At 33.5% G+C, this 15,792-nt stretch overlaps 1 long non-coding RNA gene across 1 annotated transcript; it reads right to left on the reverse strand.

Moving 5' to 3' along the window:
• Window positions 1–4,819: 4,819 nt before the first annotated feature.
• LOC127704138 (uncharacterized) lies at window positions 4,820–6,931 on the reverse strand. The gene is made up of 3 exons (XR_007983159.1): window positions 6,841–6,931; window positions 6,236–6,389; window positions 4,820–4,889 (listed from the first exon to the last, which is right to left on the reverse strand). It is a non-coding gene; the product is annotated as an uncharacterized LOC127704138 (long non-coding RNA).
• Between the last annotated feature and the right edge of the window lie 8,861 nt (window positions 6,932–15,792).

The raw sequence follows: 15,792 nt of genomic DNA on the forward strand, positions 1-15,792 counted from the left end.
ATATTTAGACTCATCAAATTCAGGTCAATTGGTAAGTCCATTAGATGTCTTTTTCAAATATTTGATGTCCACTTGACCCGAGTGACTTCTGCATAGTCACTATGTGTACTTGAAATAGCAATACACACAACGTCTTTGATTCTAAAGGTGACACCATTTGGAGTTTAAAAACTTTCTCGCTCCTTTTTGATGAAACAGAAGACATACAAAATAAATATATATATAAACTTTTTTTCATATCGTCAAAATAAAACAGAAATTATTTGCTACCCACACAAATGGGTTTAGCCACGTCCGGTCAGAATGGGGACATTAAATCCGATGCCTCGTGTAAAGAGAGTGCCACGCTCTTTGCACGTTAAGAACCCTTGCAACAACCCTTTGAGGGGTCCGTAGGTGACCTGTTGCAAGGCTAAATTTCTGTCCCTATCCAATTTACCCTCATTTCCCGTGGCAGTCTAAATTTCTCCGACCTTAATCCTTTAATCTATTACAGAACCTACCTATTGTATTTATTGTGAACTTGTTCTCGTCCTGAATATGCATGAAATATTTGCCACTGGACGTTAAGCAACCAACAATCAATCAATCACAAATGGGTTTAAATGAAAGTGTCCTGGTTTACATAAGTTTATTAAAAGAATCAGGCAAACTTCCTTTAATTGTAAATTGAAAACAAGATCTTCCCTAAAACTGTAGAGTGATCTTTCTCCTCTTTGTGTTTACATAAACCGTCTGCCTGGAATATTGTATCATCCATATACTATGACTGATACTGACATATATAGATTTATTCACTACTGTATTCTTACTCTAAAGTTTATCAACACTCACTGCTTAACCCTATCCTTATCCTTGGACGTTACATTGTACTTAACCTAATTTTGATTATTACCCATATCCTTATCATTAGCATTTCACTTATACTCAGACCATTAGATAATATTAGGTTTTTTTTTTATATCTAAATAATTTCTTTTTATAAAACAAGAGATGTGGTATTACATACGTTATTTGTGTCTTTATCTTAGCCTTTTTCTGTTATTGCTCATAAACAAAAGAAATTAACGAAAATTTCCCAGAAAAACATTACGGATTGATAAATTTAACCGAATCTAATAAAGAAAATGAAACTAATTTGAAGATAAAAACATTAAAGTGGAAAATGTTGCAGAAAAAAAAATGAGTAAAAGGAAAATTTCTTCCAACTAAATAAGCATTCAAACTAAGGAAATCGTCAACAGAAAACACAAATAAAAATATCCAACCGAACAGCTGCAAATGATTAGCATCAAAATGATTCAGCAACCAAACCCGTAGACAGTAAAAAATCTTCTTCGGATTGAAAACATTGTATAGGAAAGGGAAAAACGAAAGCCATATCATGCTGAAAAAAATAATAAAATTTTGTTTGAAACAAAAGAATATTGCTCTTCTTGACAAAAAATTAACAAAGTATAATAATCCTCAACTGAAAAACACCTATATAATTAAGAGTATGTGCAACAAAGTCATGTATATCTAAATTTTGGTCTTGACAAAAAAATCAAAGCAAGCAGAAAAAAAATGATTGGATGCAAAACAAAACAAATCAAATGGCTGATGAGGATCCATAAAAAAACACCAGAAAAGTAACAAAGAGGTATAACTGTAGAGAAAATAAAATAAACAAAAAATAAAGAGCAATTTCAGAGTTTGTAAAATAAGGAAAAAAATCAAACAAATTCAAATTTGGCATAAAAAAATTAATTAAATTAGTTGGCTACATTCTTGCGTTATTGACTACAAGTTTTGCGTTAATGGCTACATTTTTGCAGTATTTGGGGACATAAAAGTATGAGAAACAAAGTCTACTTCTTCCTATCTTATCTGTCTTTTGTTACATTTTCAATGAAACTGCCAATGGGTTAATGGTCAGCGTGCTTTACATCGGGTGCTGAATATTTCCATAAAACGTTTGCTTCTAATGTTAGCACGTTAAAAAACAAGCTATACATGTCGGTATGGTACACATCCAAACAATCTAAATAGTATTTCAGTGTTTTTCTTCTTAATTATATGTTATCTTTTTTCTAGTTGATTGATCTCTTCCATGTCTACAAGGGGCCTCGGTGGCCGAGTGGTCTAAGTAGTTATTACTGTAATCACTAGCCAGTTAACACTGAGGTTGTGAGTTCGAACCCACTCGTGCGGATGAACTCGACTCCTATCTTAATTGACTTGTATTGTCAGTTTTCCTATCGAAGGACGGTGGTTTTCTCCGGGCACTCAGGCTTCATCCACCAATAAAAACTGGCCGACACGAAATAGCCCAAAAGTGGCGTTAAAACACCAAAAATCAAATCCATGTCTTCATAGATATGAATACGTATATATTTAAATAAGTAATACTTGCCACTATCTTCTCTGTGTTCTTTTCTTCTCTTGAAGTGTGAGAAACTAAACAATATAAAAGGCAAAGAATAAAACAGAATAAAGATAAACCTAAATAAAGTATTCAGCTTACAAAGTAGACATAACAAACTTTACAAAGTGAAACGCATTGTCATCGCAATAAAAAATTATTGCCTAAAGTCACGATCTGGGAATACTGCAATATAATTGAAACCATAAAACTGTAAATTCATTTCATTCATTTTATTTTTTGACAAACAGTTAAGGCATCAATAAATTCAAAATTTGACTTAAAAGCAACAAAATTATAGGGATAATCAAAAGGATGTGCAGAATATTGTGAAAATTCCATCTACACATTGTTCTGAAATTATGATTCGAAATAAAGGTTTTACTGAGTTCCTTGGGTTATTTATTTCCCTTTTTTCTGCTTCTGATAAAAAACTGGTTAAATGCTAAATTGTTTTTTGACAATGTTCCATTTAAAATCTTATTTCTTGACTTAAATAATCAATGTGTTTTGTTGCAATTTTATCATCCAGTATGAACACCTCAGAATCAAATTTTCCATGATTTTAGATTGTAGGGCATTTCACAAATTTTATCTCTGCTTCATTTGAATATTTTTTACAATGCCTATTGCTTTGTGATATTGTTCAGTGACTCCTCTAATTACTACATAAAAAATTGTAGATCGAATTTCAATATATCTTCCAAATTAAGCACGTATATCACATGTTCATGACCAAAAATACAAAATAATGTGATGTTGGCGTGTAATTGCCTTTTCAATACATTCCTCTCTTGTCTCGTACATCTTAAGGTGGGAGTAGAAGTGGACTCACTAACAGAACTGGAGCTAGCCACCAGGAAAATTGTTCTATGCGATACAGTGTACGTGTGATGGGAGTCGGTGGAGGTGCGGAAAAGGTGGGAAAAGCATCTCTATTACCATCACCAATGATCGAAAAAGTGGCCAAGCATCTCCTTCACCAAAGATAAAAAAGGTTGCTAGAGTATCACCATCACAAAGATGGAAAACGAGCTGTCGCACTTCACATACTACAGGGTGTCTGACAGGGACGACTGGGTGGCAGCTTACCCGAAGTAGACTTGTCAAATACAGAATTGTGTGTGGGGCTGTGTTTATATATTTGAACTGTGATTTCCCGTGTAAATGGGTCAAAAATTAGCTTGTGTGCGTGTTACTATGACACAGTTCTCCAGAATTATGGAATATAGTGTAAATTTATGGTTCGTGTGAATTGACTGTTGAGTTATCTGTACACTTATATATATATATATTGATATTCGGAACAGCCGTTTACGAACTGTTTCCTACAAGAATGCCTTTGATCAGCTGGAGGGACTACCTTAATTTGTATAACATCAATCCACAAAATCCCTGGAAGATGTTCTTTTGGTTGGGATGAATTCTTCTTGTTTTTTATAGAAAATTTGTCTCCATTGAGTAGTCGTCCCCATGTCTCTTCTGAAAGACCAAGGACTTTATGGAAATCAACATCTTACAGAACATCTTCAGCCAAATCGAATTCTCGTAGGACTTTATCCTCAGCCAGATCAAGATCTCTTAAAACTTCTTCTGCCAAATCAAAATTTCGATCTCCAATAGTCTTACGGGATTGCATTGTTGGGTAGATCGAGATCAAAATCTCCGGTGGAGTATGGCAGCCCACATTAAAATACAATGTATTAAGGGAGATGAAGAAATTACCACAGGGAGAGGTCTAGATCTCCATCTTACAGGGCAGTACCATCATCTTCTAGACGAGTACCATCTAGATCAATATCACCAATTATTTAAAAATATCATCGAAATAACACATATAGAAGGAGGTCATCTAAATCCAAATCTACAAGTGACCGACCTGTTAAGCAAAGTGAGACATTTCCTATGAAGAAGGGAAGTACAAAATAATGAATCTGTATAGATAAGATGATGTTGTAAATGCTAAAGTTATGCACTTGAATTAATAAATACTATAGGAATTGGATCTGCTGTGAAGAAAAAAGTCACATGTAGAAATTCCTATCGAAAGTCGGTGGTTTTCTCAATTTTGAATGGTATTGCTTTCATTTTTCTTACATTTGCCATATTTTGCCACTTGCAGAAAAGTTTAACATGTTTTTAAATTGCAGATGTAATAAACATAAAAACCAATGTTGGTATTGTTCATGATGTTCAATCATAGTGATGACAGACAACTATATAATCATATTTGCTTGTAAAATATTGGCGTGCTACAGAAAGGATATATGCAACCAGTCACACTATTCAGTTATCCCACCCTCCATATTGGTGTCAGCAGCCCAGCATAAGGGTACTTTAAATACTCTAAAACACAATAATTTCTCAAGCCAATATTTTTCTAAACGGTAAAAGAGACTAGAGTGTTACAGTATACTGTTCATATGAGCTTGTGCCTTTTTCCTCAAGTCTTTCAAGACAAGTTTCTGATCTGTACTTTCAGTTCCTACAAAAATTTTGTTTAAAATATTACAACTATCACAGAAAGGCCACTTTAAGTTCGACAATAATTAGTTACACATGAATTTGATTTCCATAAATGAAAGAGCTGATCTGAAAGGTCATCAAAACATTCCTTATTGTTTAAGTTCAGGAATAATCTTTTGTATGGTATGAAATTGAAGTTTAATATTATATGAATGAAACAAACATGTTAAGTATAATATACAAAATAATTATGCATGAATACAGTGTAAAAATGTTGAAGAGCATGTAGTATATTAAGATGTTTCAAAATGGTGTGTTATTTGTGAACATATTACATGTATGATGTGGATGTAAACATAATTTCTCCATTTCTTTGTCAATTTAACCCATCTTGAACCCAAACATTTTATCAAGGCGTGGCTCACATTGATCGCAGTTAATGATTGGTAAATGCAACAGGTTCTCCCTGACAAAACTTAGATAATACATATACATTGACATCTTCTGTTAATTCAAATTTAAACTTATCTATTTATAGTGGATTGGGAAATGTAACTTCAACTTATTCTTATCCCTCCCCACTTTGTGTATGTACGGCCTTGTAGTAGCATTAGCATTCTCTTTTTGAAATCTACAAGGGTGTATTTTACATGCTAAGGGTATTGCTCTCCCTTAAAATAGGCTAGCTATTTAACAGACTATTGTAAATGTTTGTTATTCAGAATATATATAGTTTGCGGATTCATTTGTATGATGTAGAAATCAGGAATATGGATAAATCTATTAGGAGAATGAGGTTTTATTAATTAAATATTCATTGCGAAACAAATTCTTACATACTTACTCCTGGATTATCGGATTAATATCAAGCTTGATAGTTTAATTATCAAATTTTAACCTCACTCAGACTCAGACTTTAAATTATTAATTTAACTTTCTCTATTGGATAAATTTGATAATCAACTTTTAAAGATGTTTAACTTACACCAAAAGTCAATTATGTAATAAAGTGTTTTGTCATGCTTTAAGAATATCGTTAAAGCAATGTCTAGTGTCATACTTAAATGTATGCCCAGACAAACTTAAATATGATTTTTTTTAACATAAAATTAGCACAACAATGAAACATCAACCTTTATATTGATATTGGTTAATACTCCTATGCATTCAAATTTTCTATTATACTGCAATTCTCTTCTATTCACAAATTAGGTGTAGCCATTTATTCACGAAATTATTGTACATGTGAATGATACTAAAAAAATAATGTATTGGAATTTTGGAAAGCAATTGTTAAATTTGCAAATTAAGTACAAGACTGCAGTAAAGAAACATGAAAGTTAGGCACTATTACAGTATATTTACCAAAAGAATGATTTGAGTACAACTCCTCCAATATTTTAGGACGGGCATTAAAGAATGCTGCAGTTTTTCTTTCTCCTAAAAAAAGCTGTTGCCCATCATTTTTATCAATTCCCATAATAACAACATCTACGTTGTACCCTCCAATTTCAACTATCTGAAATGTTCAAAAGTATACTAGTTATATCCAGCAAATATGTTAAACATCACTGCATATATACTATTGTACCTGTCCCAAGTCAGGAGACTGTAGTTTTAGTGGTTGGCACTTGTTGCTATGTGTTATACATTGTATATTTTAAACTATAAGTATGCCCAGTCATTAGATGAGAAAGATTTCCAAATGATTCCAAACTTATTAGTAAGATCGATATATCAATGGATCGATCGATAGATAATAATTACACATTTACATAACAGTTTCTTAACCTTATGCACCGACCGTGCAAGGGCTTTATAGCCAGTCAAGGTCGTTAAAAAACCCGTAGTAGTAGTAGCAATGTTATGTTAACTCTTCTGTAACTTAAATATTAGTGATGAATAAAACTTGGAAAATCAGTTCAGAATTCTTTCAATTGGCTTAACAAAAGTACAGTGAGTCTATATACCTGGCTAACAATTTTCTTAAACAGTTGTTTAGCTGCTTTTGGTTTGTTTGTTGTCTGGTTGGTAAGCACTCTAGCTTTTTCTTTATATTCAAGCTTTTCCTCTGCTGAAGGAAAATCACATCCTTACAGCATCACAGCTGATACACAATCTGCCAGTATCTTGACCAACTGACCTTTATCAGAAAGTTTAATTACTTTTACATCCTCAACAGATGCCAGGTAAGCCAACGCTTCTGTTATTTTTTAAATAGTGATCTGACATTACATCTTCTGTTTAAATTGAAGGTAGAGGAGAACATTCATCTCTTATATATTCTTGGAAAGATTACTCAAATGGGCAATTAATTTTTCCATGTACATTCCTTCTCTTATAAGAATGACGAACTCCCAAAACTATCAAGTTCACCCGACTATCGTCTTAATTTCTTAAGACCGTACCAATTCAATCTTGAAGACAATTTACATTTTAGGACGAAATTTGATGGGGAAAAATGAAACAACTACTTGTTTCAAAATACGTCTTTATTTGGAAATGCACACCTTTATGGATTTGGTTATGAAATCAGTCTGACTCACCAATATCCCTCTCTCTGTTAGGAATCCCATACTTTTGTCAGTAATGGCTAGCTCCGTGAATTTGTTTGACAACTCTGTGTTACTGTATTTTCTCCGTATTGTGTTAAAGTCCTGTCTGGGAATCTGGTGATTTACCATCAATCTGGAAGCTTGCAACCGTCGTGCCTATTCCAAAACCAAGTAAAGATCACACGGATCCTATTAATTATCGGCCAATTGCTCTTACCAGTTGTGTCTGTAAAACACTAGAACGGATGGTCAATGATCGCCTTGTTTGGTTCCTGGAATCCAATGGGCTTTTAGCCAATATCCAGTGTGGATTCCGCCAAGGTCGCAGTACTCTTGACCATCTTGTTCGATTCGAATCATTTGTCCGTAATGGTTTTGCGAAAAATGAACATGTAGTGTCGGTCTTTTTCGATCTAGAAAAAGCCTATGATACTGCATGGAAGTATGGTATTTTAAAAGATCTCTTTGATATGGGGTTGAAAGGCAATATGCCAAATTTTATTTCGAATTTTCTATCTAACAGACAATTTAATGTTAGAGTAAATTCAACCATGTCTGATCTGTATGATCAAGAGATGGGTGTCCCTCAGGGCAGTATTTTATCTGTTACATTATTTAGTCTTAAAATCAACAGCCTTGTTGAAGTTTTAAAAAGTAATATTGAAGGTTCATTGTATGTTGATGACTTTTTAATATGTTATAGAGGCACAAATATGAATAACATAGAAAGACAATTACAGTTATGTCTTGGAAGAATTGAAAAATGGGCCTCGGAAAATGGGTTTAAATTTTCCACTTCAAAAACGGTCGGGATGCATTTTTGTAACAAAAGGCAATTGCATCTTGATCCAGAACTCTCTTTGTACGGCAACCCAATTAAAATGGTTGATGAAACCAAATTTCTTGGGTTAATTTTCGATAAAAAGTTAACCTTTCTACCCCATATCAAAATGTTAAAATCGAAATGTTTAAAAGCATTAGATATTTTAAAAGTTGTCGGCAGCACCGACTGGGGTGCTGATCGCAACATTTTACTTAATTTATATAGATCTCTAGTTAGATCTAAACTAGATTATGGCTCTATAGTGTATGGCTCTGCAAGAAAGTCCTACATACAGATTCTCGATGCTGTGCATCATCAGGGTTTGCGTCTCTGTCTTGGCGCATTTAAAACCTCACCAGTTGAGAGTCTGTATGTAGAGGCTGATGAGCACTCACTCTCTAACAGACGTTTGAAGCTTGGACTTCAATATGCTGTCAAACTAAAAACCTACTCAGATAATCCTGCCTACAGCTGTGTTTTTAATCCAATTTATGAAGATATTTTTGCAAAACATGAAAATAAAATTCCTCCGTTAGGTATACGTTTAAAATCACATTTAGCTTCTTTTGATTTAAAATCTGTTGCTCAAGTTGAAACTTGCAAATGTCCTCCATGGGAACTTCCCAAACCAAAAATGATATTTGATCTCCGTGAACACAATAAAAATAAAACAAATCCTCTTTTAATTCAGCAACACTATGCTGAAATCAAAGCCAATTATTCAGATTTTTCAACTGTCTATACTGATGGATCAAAAGATGGTGACAGAGTTGCATCTGCTGCTGTCTTCAGGGACAGAGCTGCAACTCTCCGTTTGCCATCTGATGCATCGATCTTTTCTGCTGAAGCAGAAGCAATAATTTTGGCTTTGAAATTTATTGCTTCTTCAGATAAATCCAAATTTATTATATGTTCTGATTCACTTTCATGCTTACAAGCTATACAAAATACTAAAATTAAAAACCCAACAATTCTCAAAATTTTATATGTAATGAGGAATTTAAAAATTCTTCTTAAAGAAATATTATTTCTATGGGTGCCGAGTCATGTTGGAATCCTTGGAAACACAGCTGTAGACCTTGAGTCAAAGAATGCCCTGGGTGACCCTTTATCTAACTGTGATATACCATATACCGATTTTAAATCTAATATTAGAGAATATGTTTTTAATATATTGAAAAATGAATGGAGTAAAAAAGATGGTAATAAATTACATGAAATTAAACCTAATTTATGTAAACCTTTCAATAATTTTATGTGCAGAAAAGATCAGTGTGTTATTTCTAGATGTCGTATTGGTCATACTAGAATAACACACGAATATCTTTTAAAAAATGAAGTAGAACCACAATGTATACCTTGTAACTGCAAGTATACTATTAAACATGTTTTAATCAATTGTATTGACTTTGCTGATATTCGGAAGAAGCATTTCAATGTCAATAATATGTATGATTTATTTAATAATATTCCATTTACAAATATTGTTTCATTCTTAAAAGAAATTGGAATATATTATAAAATATAAAAATGTTGTTATATTTAAAACGATTTTAATTTTTATCACGTTATCTTAGTGTTGATTTAGTCTAGAATTTTAGTTTATTGAAAGACCTTTGGTCTGATTTTAAAAATATACCTTAAATTGTTATAATATTCGAATTAGCTCTCGCCGCGATATAGCCTTTCTGTGCTAATGCGGCGTAAAGCAAACAACAATCAATCAATCAATGTTAAAGTCCTGTAATTGAAATGACTGCAAGCAGCTGTCTTAAAAAAAAAATACTCGTTCTGTTAATAAAAATGTCTCATTTGCATACTGCAATTGCTAGTCGTTCAACCAACATCTTCCATTAAAGCAACTTCTCGTTTGTATTTTGATGCAACATGAGTTTGTTTCATTTACTAGTAATCTATTTCACAACGTTTATTTTAACTACACTTCAAAATGTCATAATCATTTCCAGTATTTCAACCAATCAATCAATAAATACAAGTAATTCCAAAGTCAGATTGATTTTTAATTCACCTTCTATACTTTTCGTATCATCATTACTGACGTTTTGACAACGTAGATGCCTTTAAGTATTCCAATACAGGATGGTGCAAGTTTCTTATTGATTCCACTGTTACAACAGTATGTATGGTACCGTGGCCTATAGGACTCTACGCATATGTCAATAGATTTATTGAGTGATTGTTGGTTGCTTAACGTCCAGAGGCAAAAATTTCATGCATATTCAGGACGAGAACAAGTTCACAATAAATACAATAGGTAGGTTCTGTGATAGATTAAGGGATTAAGGTCGGAGGAATTTAGACTGACACGGGAAATGAGGGTATATTGGATAGGGACAGAAATTTAGCCTTGCAACAGGTCACCGACGGACCCCTCAAAGAGTTGTTGCAAGGGTTCTTAACGTGCAAAGAGCGTGGCACTCTCTTTACACGAGGCATCGGATTTAACGTCCCCATTCTGACCGGACGTGGCTGCAAATTTGTACATCCCGCACAGCCAAACGGACGCCCCACTTTGGCACGGGTTTTCCTGCCGGTCGGAGGAAAACCAATGGTGACCATATTTCTATTCCCCAGTCACCCTTGGGGGATATGTCGATAGAGGATGGTGTTTAAAAAAATCTAATTGGGACCACTGTAAGAACAGTGTTTGTGCCACTACGGCCCATAGGAGTCCAGACATAAAGTGCTATATTTATCATTATCCTGGTCATTCGTTGAGAACTTCATCCCACTTTAGTTAATATAAGGTTAAAGGGTGACAAATAAATTAACTGTATTGGATTTAAAATCGCACATGTTTTTTTTTCAAAAACGAAAGTCTAATGTAGATTTATTTGAATTATTATTCTGTGTAAACGAGAAAAATGCAAAGTTTATTTACTAGATTGTAAAAATAGCAGAGTGTTATGTTCTGTCCATAAAACACTTATGAATTAGGAAAATTACACTTATCGTCTTTAAACTTTTTACTTGATCAGAAATTATAGAAACTAAAAACACATGGTATATATGATTAATTAAAAGTTCCATACAGGTTTTAACAAAATATCACTTTCCTAATTATGCTCTAGTGTATTTGGAGGACAACTAATTAAATATAACTGATCATCATACATGTTTTCGTCATACACACTGCTGGTATAAATCTAAAGTCTCCATAATGTTCAATTCTCTGTAGATGCCTGCAGAAACAAATATCTAGCTGATATTTTAAAGTTTTATTTTTGATGTCTCTTTATCTGAACATCCAGACTAAAGTTCACCGTTAACAATTCCGTCACTATAGCATAACGTTACCCAGCTTCTAAAACGATGACATGATTCATTTTCTTTCTCATTCCTATAAACATAGCTTGCAACATAATCGCTTCGAATTTTGGCATTTTGATAATCTTTTGAATAGTAAGTTCCCCAAGGGTGACTGGGGAATAGAAATATGTTCATTACAGGTCTTTCATGTCTTCTGCTAACAACTCATAGTTATTCTGGTTGTTTTTCAGTCGTACCTTTCTCCCCAAAGCAGTGCAACCTTTTTGCAGTGTTTTTTCTTCTCTAAATTATAATAAAAAAGATGCTAACCTTTAAATATATACATTAAAAGTAAGGTAATGTACTACAGTATACAAATCTCCAATATCAATCTCATTTATAAAAAATCAATCTTATTTAAATTAGATCTTTCAATTTGCTTATTTAAAACCCCATGTACAAATTGTTATTTTCAGATGTAAATTTTAATTCAGCAAATCATTTCAAGTGACCTTATGGCCCTTTGATTTCAAATTGTCCCTAAGAAAACTTTCATTTTTGAATTTATTTGTTTTTCTAATTTTCTCATTTGAAAAGAGGGTCGAAAGATACCAGAGGAACAGTCAAACTCATTAATCGAAAATAAACTGACAACGCCATGGCTAAAAATGAAAAAGACAAACAGACAAATAATAGTAGACAAGACACAACATAGAAAACTAAAGACTAAGCAAAACGAATTGTTTCACATGTGTTATTATAGCTGACTATATAGTATGGGCTTTGCTCATTGTTGAAGGCCGTACGGTGACCTATAGTTGTTAATTTCTGTGTAATTTGGTCTCTTGAGGAGAGTTGTCTCAGTGGCAATCATACCACATCTTATTTTTACTATCTGAAACATAATAATGACTATAATAGATATAAGAAGTAAGCCTGGTAAGCTTTACTAACTGAACAAGTTCTAAACCAATTTTGGTAAATAACTGTTTGTCTTCACATCATCAACATGTTCTTGAAAGTTTTTTTACGATGCCTGACAATGCCTTTGACATACTGGCAGCAACACTAACCTGGTGTAAAATCATTGACATGCAGTTTAAATTGTTTGTCTGACAAAACTGATTTTCAATTTTCCAATTACATGTACTCTTAACTCCTGAGTATTTTTTTCTATCCTACTAAGAATAATGTGACCATTTCGTATAAAACAAAACTGACTATTTTATGCAAAAATATATTATTTCCACATTTCGCATTGGCATCATACCACATCTTATTTTTATCTTGATTGACTTTTGCTGCTGTCATTTATATTTCAACAACAGATTCTAGTTTCCTGAAATCTGTTCAATTTAACAATAGAATAGATAGAAAAGAATCTTGTGGAAAAAGGATATTGTTAACTAGACTCCAATATTACAATTCCACAGATGCAATGATGGATAAATACTTAAGTCGTTTTCAAATAATAATAGCAATTAAGTCTATACCTTACCAGTGTGTATGATCTGCAATTGTTCTCTGTCTTCTAGACACAAAGTCAGAAATTTGTATCTTTAGAAATCTTTTTGTCAAGTACTAAGTAATGCAGTCTGAAAAATCAATTTAATCAGATTAAAACAACATTTCTCTAATACATCATTTCATTCCTCTAATTCTTTACCGATTTATCTTGATTTTTTTAATCCTTGTGTGGTTCATTGATATCATTGTTTCATGGGTTATATTCAATCATGACATCAACAGTTCTTACTTCCTAATTGTAACATTGATTGATTGATTGTTGGTTGCTTTACGTCCAGTGGCAAATATTTCATGCATATTCAGGACGAGAACAAGTTCACAATAAATACAATAGGTAGGTTCTGTAATAGATTAAGGGATTAAGGTCGGAGAAATTTAGACTGCCACGGGAAATGAGGGTATATTGGATAGGGACAGAAATTTAGCCTTGCAACAGGTCACCTACGGACCCCTCAAAGAGTTGTTGCAAGGGTTCTTAACGTACAAAGAGCGTGGCACTCTCTTTACACGAGGCATCGGATTTAACGTCCCCATTCTGACCGGACGTGGCTGCAAATTTGTACATCCCGCACAGCCAAACGGACGCCCCACTTTGACGAGGGTTTTACCGCCGGTCGGAGGAAGACCAATGGTGACCATACTTCTATTCCCCAGTCACCCTTCGGGATTCTAATTGTAACATGAAAAAAAAGGTGAGATGACATCATAAAAAAGAACACATCTTTTTCCATATTAATGAACAGAATTTATCGTAATTCCTGTTATCTCTTTCTATGTATTGAAGTAGAATCTTCTGATTGTTTAATGAAGTAGAATCTTCTGATTGTCAATGAAGTAGAATCTTCTGATTGTTAATGAAGTAGAATCTTCTGATTGTTTATGAAGTAGAATCTTCTGATTGTTAATGAAGTAGAATCTTCTGATTGTTTAATGAAGTAGAATCTTCTGATTGTTAATGAAGTAGAATCTTCTGATTGTTAATGAAGTAGAATCTTCTGACTGTTAATGAAGTAGAATCTTCTGATTGTTAATGAAGTAGAATCTTCTGATTGTTAATGAAGTAGAATCTTCTGATTGTTAATGAAGTAGAATCTTCTGATTGTTTAATGAAGTAGAATCTTCTGATTGTTTAATGAAGTAGAATCTTCTGATTGTTAATGAAGTAGAATCTTCTGATTGTTTAATGAAGTAGAATCTTCTGATTGTTAATGAAGTAGAATCTTCTGATTGTTAATGAAGTAGAATCTTCTGATTGTTAATGAAGTAGAATCTTCTGATTGTTAATGAAGTAGAATCTTCTGATTGTTTAATGAAGTAGAATCTTCTGATTGTTTAATGAAGTAGAATCTTCTGATTGTTAATGAAGTAGAATCTTCTGATTGTTAATGAAATAGAATCTTCTGATTGTTAATGAAGTAGAATCCTCTGATTGTTAATGAAGTAGAATCTTCTGATTGTTAATGAAGTAGAATCTTCTGATTGTTTAATGATGTAGAATCTTCTGATTGTTTAATGATGTAGAATCTTCTGATTGTTAATGATGTAGAATCTTCTGATTGTTTAATGGTATACCCTGTTTGATAGTAATATTGCCAGACATATATTTAACCATTTAAGCTCCTTGTCAAAAGCATTTATATTCTACTAGGCGATAATACTACTGCCGAAAAATAAGAAAAAGCAGGAAATCGGTTGGAGATAATCTATGCATCATTTCATGACCTTTATGTATTAGGCAATTGTGGGCTCAATGATCACAGCTTATGTGCTGTTAGATCATTATATAAAATAATGGAGACCTGGAGTTGTTTTGTGAATAGGACTAATGATGTTGGTTGGCATTGTACCTGGCACACACACAGAAGAGCCAAAAAAACCTAGATCCTTACTTGGACATACAAGTAAATGAATTGTTAGAACTATGCACAACGTTTAATGCCTACAGAGAAGATCTTTCTGTTATATATATCGCTGATAAGCTTCTGGCCATTGTTGATGACATCTGATTTAAGCTGTTTCCATAAATGAGATCACAGAAATCTTCCATTTGCAGATTGAAATCAGTAGTTGGACACCAGAGTGGTGATGAAGCAGGGCTTTGGTGATAGCGTTCATCGGCATTTTCTGTAATTATCCCTTCTATATCCTCTGCCACTTCTGGTGTTTTGCGTTTAGGCGATTATTTGAAAGACGGTGAAGCAATTTCTTCCTATTTTTTTCCATCAGTTTGGATCCAAACTTTGACGAGACTGAATTGTCTTGGACATTTGGCAACCTAGAATGTGTTTCTGCTATTGATGTTTTGACTGATTCACAAATGTTGAATCAGGCCTGCTGTTCAGTCCAGTTCGATTTTATTGAGTCGGAGAAGCTTTCTACACCTCTTCTTGTCGGCTTTTGTCTTCTCAACTGTGTAAGATTTATCTTTTTCATGAGTCCCCAAGGGTGACTTGGGAATAGAAATATGGTCACTACAGGTCTTTTTCGACCGGCAGTAAAACACTTGCCAAAGTTGGGCCTCCGTTTGGTTGTTCGGGATGTACAAGTTCGTAGCCACGTCCAGTAAGAATGGGGGCGTTAAATCCGATACCTCGTGTAACAAAAAGGGGCCCTTGCAACAACTCTTAGATGGGTTCGAAGGTGGCCTGGTGCAATGCATGTAGTACGATGAAACGGTTCGGAATGAATGTATGTGTTCCCCCGTTCCCATCACCTTCTCGATGTTGGTTTGTGGATAGGTTCTTTCC

Source organism: Mytilus californianus, unplaced genomic scaffold (assembly GCF_021869535.1).
Source record: "Mytilus californianus isolate M0D057914Y unplaced genomic scaffold, xbMytCali1.0.p SCAF_59, whole genome shotgun sequence".
NCBI lineage: Eukaryota > Metazoa > Mollusca > Bivalvia > Mytilida > Mytilidae > Mytilus > Mytilus californianus.